The following is a 10,079-nucleotide window of genomic DNA, read 5'->3' as shown; positions in this document are numbered from 1 at the left end:
CCATTAATAAACAATGATAAGTGTAATAAGCTAGAAGTAAGTATGTGGTGTTGGGGCATCAGACATAACAAACACTGGGGATAAGAAAGTTCAGGCAAGAAGTCCTAAAAGCAATACGTAAAGAAGCAGCATGAGCTAAGGATAAAGGAAAGGGCATTCCAGAAGAAGGGAGAAGGTGGTGAAAAAGCTTTGAGCCAAATGGAATTTGGTATATTTGGGGGAACTGAGAGTAATTTAGGATGGATTGCGCCTAACATTAAAGGACGAGTGTCAAGAGGTAAGGCCAAAAAGATCAGCAAGGGCCAAATCACAATCATATATCTTGCCAAGGAATATTAGTCTCCACCCTAAATATTACAGGAAACCACTTACTATTTTAAGATAATTATGAAGACCAAGTGCCAGCAATGTGGGAAATGGATCTGAAGGGGTGCAAAACTGTGGGCAGGGAGACAAGCTAGGAGACTATTTGCAGTAACCAAGGTAAGACTTGATGAGGGCTTTAACCAAGATGATGGCAGTGAGGGGGAGATAAGTGGTCAAATTCTGGAGAAACTGAATGATCAAAACCACAGGCCCTGGTGACTGCTTGACTGTGACAGGTGAAAGAGAGGCAGTAGACAACATGATTGCCAGGTGTTTGGGCCTGGACAACTAGTAAAGTGATCTGAACCTTGGAGGTTTCTATAGGGTGGGGAAGTTGTTCAGAGAGTGTGCCTCTCTCCTCATAGGGTTCTAATGCATAGGCTACCTTTCACTTTCCTTCCAGTCAAAATATAATGACTCCTTTATCCTCTAACTTTTAATTACAGGTTCCTACACAACTTGAAAATAGACACATTTGCTGTTCAATGTCATGTCATTCAATTGATCAGCACACTGTATTCACTCCAGGTCAGAAAAGTTATTGATCAAACACACAGAAGTGCTGACAGCCTATAATTGGCCCCTGGAGATAAAATAGGAATGTGAAAGATTAAAGGGTTCTTGTTACTGGCATATCTTGAATGATGATCCCTAATTAGTAGTGGTCCTCTGTGTGATTTGACAGGCCAACTGATCAAAATTAAGAAGTCATGTTCCAAAAGGCATCCAAACTTTTGATAATATAAATTATTTCTCAATTATTCTCTTTTTGGGTAAGGCTTATGCTTCTGATCTTCAGACTATCTTACTCATAAGCAGCATGATTAGTTATCAGCTCAGCATCATGTTAGGGCTTTAGAAAGACCTCACTGGAAAAAAATGATCTTTACTGGACTAAGAGAGAATCTTTTCTGCTTAGTGGTGAGTCCTAGCATTAACTTAAAATTAGGATGTTATAGTAGAAAGATATCAAGCTTTCCAGCCAGAATATATAAGTTCACAGTCTGGCCATGCTGGGTGACCAAGAGCAAGTCATTGAAACAGATTTACCAATGACTATATCACTCTCATTAATGTGTGTGCTGAATCATCCTGCATCCCAGTGATAAATCACACTTGATTATGGTGTATAATCTTTTCAATACACTATTGAATTCAGTTTACATATTGGTAAATTTGGGAAACCATTTGCCCATTTTATTTACCACCCAAGATTATAACATAGATGATAACTGGGAAAGCACTCTACAGTTGTGTAATTTTTCATTGCTGACAAATTTTCATAAGTACTATTGTTATTATTATTATCATGACCCTTTCATTGAAAGTAATATAGTGGAAGGGATTATTCTAGAAGGTACCACATAAATGCATTTGAGATGACTATGAAGGAAAGATTAATTGTGAGGGAGTACTCTCTGCCTTTTCATGTAAGCATACCAAAATTTTCTTTCTCCTCAGTTCAGTTAAAGCAAAAGAGAAAAACTTTGAAGAAAGACTAACAAACAAATGACAGGGTACTTTCTCCTAGCTAAATTCAGAAAAAGAGAATATCCAAAAGAGAAGGAAACTCAGAGAGAAATTCATAAAAGTATATTTGAAACAGGAAAATGTAATAGCAAGTATCAAGTTACATATAGAACACAAGATTTTAGAAAAGCCAGGCTTTGGTAGTAGGGCAACTACTAAAGGTATGGGAAGTTAGAGAAAGCATCCATCATCTGAAACTGCTTCACATGAATGTAGAGCAATATACTCCCACTACTTTAAGAGATAATTATTACCAAAACAAGGTGCAAAGACACTGTTAAAAGTTGTGTCAAATTTACAAATGCTATAAAAGAAATCAAGCATCAGAGGAGTCCATTAGGAGAAGAACTGACATCCAGAATGAAGAAACTGTGATAATAAAAACAGATTAATAGAACAGGTAAAGGCACAACACAGTCATACAATTGTAAAGAAAGAGAAATCTAAAGAACCAAGCATATCCAATTTGAAAATAATCAATGTACTTATCTCAAAAACCTGAAAAACATTCTCAATGAAATCTTACAGCTAGAAATGTTCCAATGAGGAGGAATGAATATCTAAAAACAATGACAGATAACTATTAAGGACTGATGGATTGCAAGCTTAATAAAAGGAATGGTTAGAAATACCACATAAAGTAGTTAATTCAACCACATTTTGAGAAGCATAAAATATAAACAGTACTTAATAAAGTGGTCCAGACTATGCTAAACAGAAATGCCAGCAAAGAATTTGGATATCATATCACCCTCCAAAGGGTAGTCAAGATGAACTTAGTTAATTGAAATATATTAAAAGTAATGACAACAATTGTGTCAAAATGTATTGTTGTTGAAAATACATAATCTTTTCAATGGGAAATAAAAAGTTTAAAATCAGCTACAGAAACATTATAATAAAATGGAATAAAAAAAGTCACAATAAAGAAAAACGTACAGGACAAAGGAATTAGCAGAAAGTGAATTAAAATATATAAAGCAAATGAAATAAACTCTAATATAAAGCATAGCTCACTGATTGGCATAAAAAACAAAATCCAACAATCTAATGCCTATACAAGACACACAAAATATAAGTGGGCTAAAAGCTACAGGATAAGTTAAAGTTTGTAATATCTGTGCAAATACAAAAAGAAAAAATCTAGAGTTTTCTACTATGGCAAAAATTAGGACAAATTAATAAGGTTACTATTATATTAAATAAAGTTTCATAAAGTCATATTAAACAAGAGAATATCTAACAATATTACATATGTCAGTTCCAACCAAGATGTTAACAATATATTCTGAAGAAAAATTGATTAAAAATGAAAAATATTGTTGTACCTGGAAGCCTCATCAGTTTACAATGTCAAGTTTAGTAAATATGAAATTAAGAATAAAGATACAATTTAAAAACTGTATCAAGTAATAAATGACATAAAACTAACCCTATAATAGCAAAAATTTAATGACAAGACAGAAGAACCACTTTTTAAATTAAGTTCATATAGATTATTTTTTAGAATTGCTTAGAAAAGAAAAATATAATAAGTATCAGAAAGGGAGAAAATCTATATTTCCTATATCACCTTGTAATATTATAAATAACAAAAGCAGACTCTAAAATTGCTCTATGTAAGCATTTAAAAATTATCCCCTTAATGTCTATGTCATGGAAAAATCCAGATTACAATAAAGTATTATTTAAAGGATATATATATGCATATATAAAATTTACATATAGCATAAGAGACATACTACTAGGTATATATTGATATTGTGTAATATAATATTATCATAGGATAGTAAATGCTAAGAAGATATAAATAGAATCTAAGGCTCATTGTTTTATTTTTTTCTATAGAGCTGCTTAAGTTTATTAAAAATCACAGAGAGTATAGTCCTGTGGAAGTAAAGCCCAAATAAGGCAAATTTCTTTGCTCTGCGTGTGTGTGTGTGTGTGTGTGTGTGTGTGTGTGTGTGTGTGTTTCATAAGAGGATTTATCAAGGCTCTGGAGACAAAAAAAATTATAAATATAATAATAAGAAGAAAAAATTAAAACTCTTATATATGAAACACTCTAGACCAGTCACAGTGCTGGACACTTTTCATTTTTATCTCATTATCCTCCAACTCTCCATCATCTATACCACTTATTACTCTCAGCTTCCACCAAGTCACATGTGATAGAAATTGGCCTATCAAATAAAGTAAGGGTAGAAGGCTGTCATAACATGCTGGGGGCTTTTCTTAAAGGATAAATTTGGATGACAAATAGAAAAACTTATTTAAGTCATTCTAAAGCAGCTAAAACAAACATCTAAAGCAGCTAAAACAAACATCTAAACAGCTAAAACAAAGAAGCTGGTTTTAAGATAAAAGGGAAAGAATCTGAAGTGTGACATTTTATTAAACATGACGTGTTATTTATATTAGATACCGTGTTTTTATAAACAGTCTCAATGATGTAGAAATTAAGATGTTGATATTCATTAATATTTCACTTTCTCAAGTGAAATTCAACTATGCTTTAGTCTCACTTCAAATAACTGCCTCTAGCTCTCCCTATGCTCTTCAAAATTGATTTTAGAGGTTTCAAAAGAACATGAAAGAAAGTTTATTAAATGCTTCTAAATATATTTTTCATGATTTTTGTTGCAATCATCATTGATAGTGTGGTGGCAATCAATAACCTCCTCCACAAATAAAACTCTTGAGTTCCTATTTTTTTAAAGGTAAACCTCAAAGTGAGGTTAAATGTAAAGAAACAAAAAGTACCACAAAATAAACTAGTTTAGGGATATACTTATATGTATAGCTGATTCACTTTGTTATAAAGCAGAAACTAACACACAATTGTAAAGCAATTATACTCCAGTAAAGATGTTAAAAAAATAAACTAGTTTAGCATTATTTAAATAGCTTCCCATATAAATACCATATGTTATGTATACTATATAATGGAATATTTAAATAGTCCCTTAACCAAACAAACAATGCCATTGATTTCTATGAAAACCTTATCATTGAATCAGACAACACTACCCCTTGTACTAATACATCTAGAACGCTTGCAGACAAATGGTGACATAATCAAATGTATCTTTGCAAAAATAACAATTCATTTCTATTTGCCACTTTAACATTTCCAGATCTTGAATAGGATGTGATTGTTCTTTCCTCAAAGTACAAAACCAAAATATAACATTGGACGATTTTTAAAAACTATCTAATGAATACCAAGATGAGTTTTCAAAAATGTTATTTCTACTGACTTTGAAAAAATGTAAGTCAAGAAGAATAGATTCTCTTGCTCTGAAAAGAGTAGAACCTACCCTTACATTATCCACAGGCAGAAATACAGCAGCATAAGCACAGTCACTGCAGAGAACAACAACAAAAAAAATTAATTAGTAAATAACCAACCAGTGGACACATTAAGACTGAAAGTGAGGGGATGGAAAAAGATATTCCATGCAAATGGAAATCAAAAGAAAGCTGGAGTAGCAATACTCATATAAGATAAAATAGACTTTAAAATGAAGAATGTTACAAGAGACAAAGAAGGACACTACATAATGATCAGGGGATCAATCCAAGAAGAATATATAACAATTATAAATATATATGCACCCAACATAGGAGCACATCAATACATAAGGCAACTTCTAACAGCTATAAAAGAGGAAATTGACAGTAACACAGTGCTACTGGGGGACTTTAACACCTCACTTAAACCAATAGATCATCCAAAATGAAAATATATAAGGAAACAGAAGCTTTAAATGACACAATAGACCAGATAGATTTAATTGATATTTATAGGACATTCCATCCAAAAACAGCAGGTTACACTTTCTTTTCAAGTGCACATGGAATATTCTCCAGGATAGATAACATCTTGGGTCACAAATCAAGCCTCAGTAAATTTAAGAAAATTGAAATCATGTTAAGCATCTTCTCTGACCACAATGCTGTGAGACTGGAAATGAATTACAGGGAAAAAAAACATAAAAAACACGAACACATGGAGGCTAAACAATATGTTACTAAATAACCAAGAAATCACTGAAGAAATCAAAGAGGAAATCAAAATATACCTAGAGACAAATGACAATGAAAACACGATGATCCAAAATCTATGAGGTACAGCTAAAGCAGTTCTAAGACAGAAGTTTAAGCTATACAAGCCTACGTCAATAAACAAGAAAAATCTCAAATAAACAATCTAACCTTACACCTAAAAGAACTAGAGAAAGAAGACCAAACAAAACCCAATGTTAGCAGAAGGAAAGGAATCATAAAGATCAGAGCAGAAATAAATGAAATAGAAACGAAGAAAACAATAGCAAAGATCAATAAAACTAAAAGCTGGTTCTTTGAGTAGATAAATAAAATTGATAAACCATTAGCCAGACTCATCAAGAAAAAGAGGGAGAGGACTCAAATCAATAAACTTAGAAATGAAAAAGGAGAAGTTACAAAAGACACCACAGAAATACAAAGCATCCTAAGAGACTACTACAAGCAACTCTATGTCAATAAAATGGACAACCTGGAAGAAATGGGCAAATTCTTAGAAAGGTATAAACTTCCAAGACTGAACCAGGAAGAAACAGAAAATATGAACAGATCAATCACAAGTAATGAAATTGAAACTGTGGTTAAAAATCTTCCAACAAACAAAAGTCCAGGACCAGATGTCTTCACAGGTGAATTCTTTCAAACATTTAGAGAAGAGCTAACACCCATCTTTCTCAAGCTCTTCCAAAAAGTTGCACTGGAAGGAACACTCCTGAACTCATTCTGTGAGGTCACCATCACCCTGATACCAAAACCAGACAAAGATATTACAAGAAAAGAAAATTACAGACCAATATCACTAATAAATATAGATGCAAAAATCCTCAACAAAATACTAGCAAACAGAATCCAACAACACATTAAAAAGATCATACAACATGACCAACTGGGATTTATCCCAGGGATGCAAGCATTCTTCAATATATGCAAATCAATCAATGTGATACACCATATTAACAAATTGAAGAATAAAAACCATATGATCATCTCAATACATGCAGAAAAAGCTTTTGATAAAATTCAACACCATTTATGATAAAAAGCTCTCCAGAAAGTGGACACAGAGGGAACCTACCTCAACAAAATAAAGGTCATATACGACAAACCCACAGCAAACATCATTCTCAATTGTGAAAAGCTGAAAGCATTTCCTCTAAGATCAGGAACAAGACGAGGATGTCCACTCTCACCACTATTATTCAACATAGTTTTGGAAGTCCTAGCCATGGCAATCAGAGAAGAAAAAGAATTAAAAGAATACAAATTGGAAAAGAAGAAGTAAAACTGTCACTGTTTGCAGATGACATGATACAATACATAGAGAATACTAAAGATGCCACCATAAAACTTCTAGAGCTAATCAATGGATTTCGTAAAGTTGCAGGATACAAAATTAATGCACAAAAATCTCTTGCATTCCTATACACTAATGATGAAAAATCTGAAAGAGAAATTAAGGAAACACTCACATTTACCATTGCAACAAAAAGAATAAAATACCTAAGAATAAACCTACCTAGGGAGACAAAAGACCTGTATGCAGAAAACTATAAGACACTGATGAAAGAAATTAAAGGTGACACCAATAGATGGATAGATATACCATGTTCTTGGATTGGAAGAATCAACATTGTGAAAATGACTCTACTACCCAAAGCAATCATCAGATTCAATGCAATCCCTATCAAATTACCAATGGTATTTTTTATGGAACTAGAACAAAAAATCTTAAAATTTGTATAGAGTCACAAAAGACCCCAAATTGCCAAAGCAGTCTTGAGGGAAAAAAATGGAGCTGGAGGAATCAGACTCCCTGACTTCAGACTACACTATAAAGCTACAGTAATCAAGACAATATGGTACTGGCACAAAAACAGAAACATAGATCAATGGAACAAGATAGAAAGCCCAGAGGTAAACCCATGCACCTATGGTCAACTAATCTATGACAAAGGAGGCAAGGATATACAATGGAGAAAAGACAGTCTCTTCAATAAATGGTGCTGGGAAAATTGGACAGCTACATGTAAAAGAATGAAATTAGAACACTCCCTAACACCATACACAAAAATAAACTCAAAATGGACTAGAGACCTAAATATAAGGCCAGACACTATAAAACTCTTAGAGGAAAACACAGGAAGAACACTCTGTGACATAAATCACAGCAAGATCTTTTTTGATCCACCTCGTAGAGTAATGGAAATAAACATAAAAATAAACAAATGGAACCTAATGAAACTTCAAAGTTTTTTCACAGCAAAGGAAACCATAAACACGACCAAAAGATAACCCTCAGAATGGGAGAAAATATTTGCAAATGAATCAATGGACAAAGGATTAATCTCCAAAATATATAAACAGCTCATGCACCTCAATATTGAAAAAACAAACAACCCAATCCAGAAATGGGCAGAAGACCTAAATAGACATTTCTCCAAAGAAGACATACAGATGGCCAAGAAGCACATGAAAAGCTGATCAACATCACTAATTATTAGAGGAATGCAAATCAAAACTACAATGAGGTATCACCTCACACCAGTTAGAATGGGCGTCATCAGAAAATCTACAAACAAATGCTGGAGAGGGTGTGGAGAACCCTCATACACTGTTGGTGGGAATGTAAATTGATACAGACACTATGGAGAACAGTATGGAGGTTCCTTAAAAAACTAAAAATAGAACTACCATATAACCCAGCAATCCCACTACTGGGCATATACCCTGAGAAAATCATGATTCAAAAAGACACATGCACCCCAATGTTCATTGCAGCACTATTTACAGTAGCCAGGTCATGGAAGCAACCTAAATGCCCATCAACAGACGAATGGATAAAGAAGCTGTGGTACATATATACAATGGAATATTACTCAGCCATAAAAAGGAACGAAATTGAGTTATTTGTAGTGAGATGGATGGGTCTAGAGACTGTCATACAGAGTGAAGTAAGTCAGAAACAGAAAAACAAATATCGTATATTAATGCATATATGTGTAACCTAGAAAAATGGTACAGATGAACTGGTTTGCAGGGCAGAAATTGAGACAGAGATGTAGAGAACAAATGTATGGACACCAAGGGGGGAAAGCAGCGGGAAGTGGTGGTGGTGGTGGTGTGATGAATTGGGTGATTGGGATTGACATGTATACATTGATGTGTATAAAATTGATTACTAGTAAGAACCTGCTGTATAAAAAACAAAACAAAAAACATTCAGTTCCCAAAAAAACCAAAAAAAACTAAAAAAAACCATGCATACCACAAGGCATGTTCACTTTTCATAGGTGAACTACAAATTGTGCTCTGAGTTTTCCAGCAGCCAAGACCAGTTAGAATTAAATGAGTTAATAAAGAATGATTATTATATTAATTACTATTAATATAATAAAATAATATTATTATTGCAGTAGTCTAAGTGATAATAGAAATAGGAATAAAAAAAAATAACCACCCAGTGGACATCTCAAAACACTTTACAAACACTTCTTATGGGGATCATTTCTATTCCAATGATGAACTGAATAGGAAGAGTGGAAGTATCTGCGTAAAAGAAGAGTCAGTAATAAGGTGGTGGAACAAAGGCAAAGTTGAGTAAAGGGAACAGCTGCTGGTCACTCTGCCCTTGTGGTCAGTGTGCTAAATGCCTCACATTTTATTTTATCCTCATAGCATTCTAGAACATAAATATCATTGTTTCTGTCACCTCCCTACAAATAGATCAGGGCAGAGAGAAGTTAACTGATGTGTCCTGGGACACACAGCTAATAAATTGCAGGTGCTAGCCTTTAAAATTCAAAGACTAAGCTCTCAAACATTCTGCTCACACAGCCTCTGGTAGTTATTTTAATGTGATTTATAATATTGTTTTTTGCATGAAAACAGTTGGAAGAACTCCAATTCTTGAATGTCCTGAGACAAAACACTAGCAAAAGTTTATTTCAACAGAACCCAAGGAAAGATTTTTCTTTTCATTTTTTCATCTCATTCACTAGCAGGACCCTGCGGCTACCTTGGCCAAGAGAACTGCAGAGGCTGAAGTGACAGTGATGCCGTGATGAATTCTGTTCATAGGTAAATCTGGGCATTCTTCTCATTTCAGTCAGGACTAA

This window comes from Stenella coeruleoalba (assembly GCF_951394435.1).
Source record: "Stenella coeruleoalba genome assembly, chromosome: 11".
In the NCBI taxonomy this organism is placed as follows: Eukaryota; Metazoa; Chordata; class Mammalia; order Artiodactyla; family Delphinidae; genus Stenella; species Stenella coeruleoalba.
Note: the sequence above shows the minus strand (reverse complement) of the source record.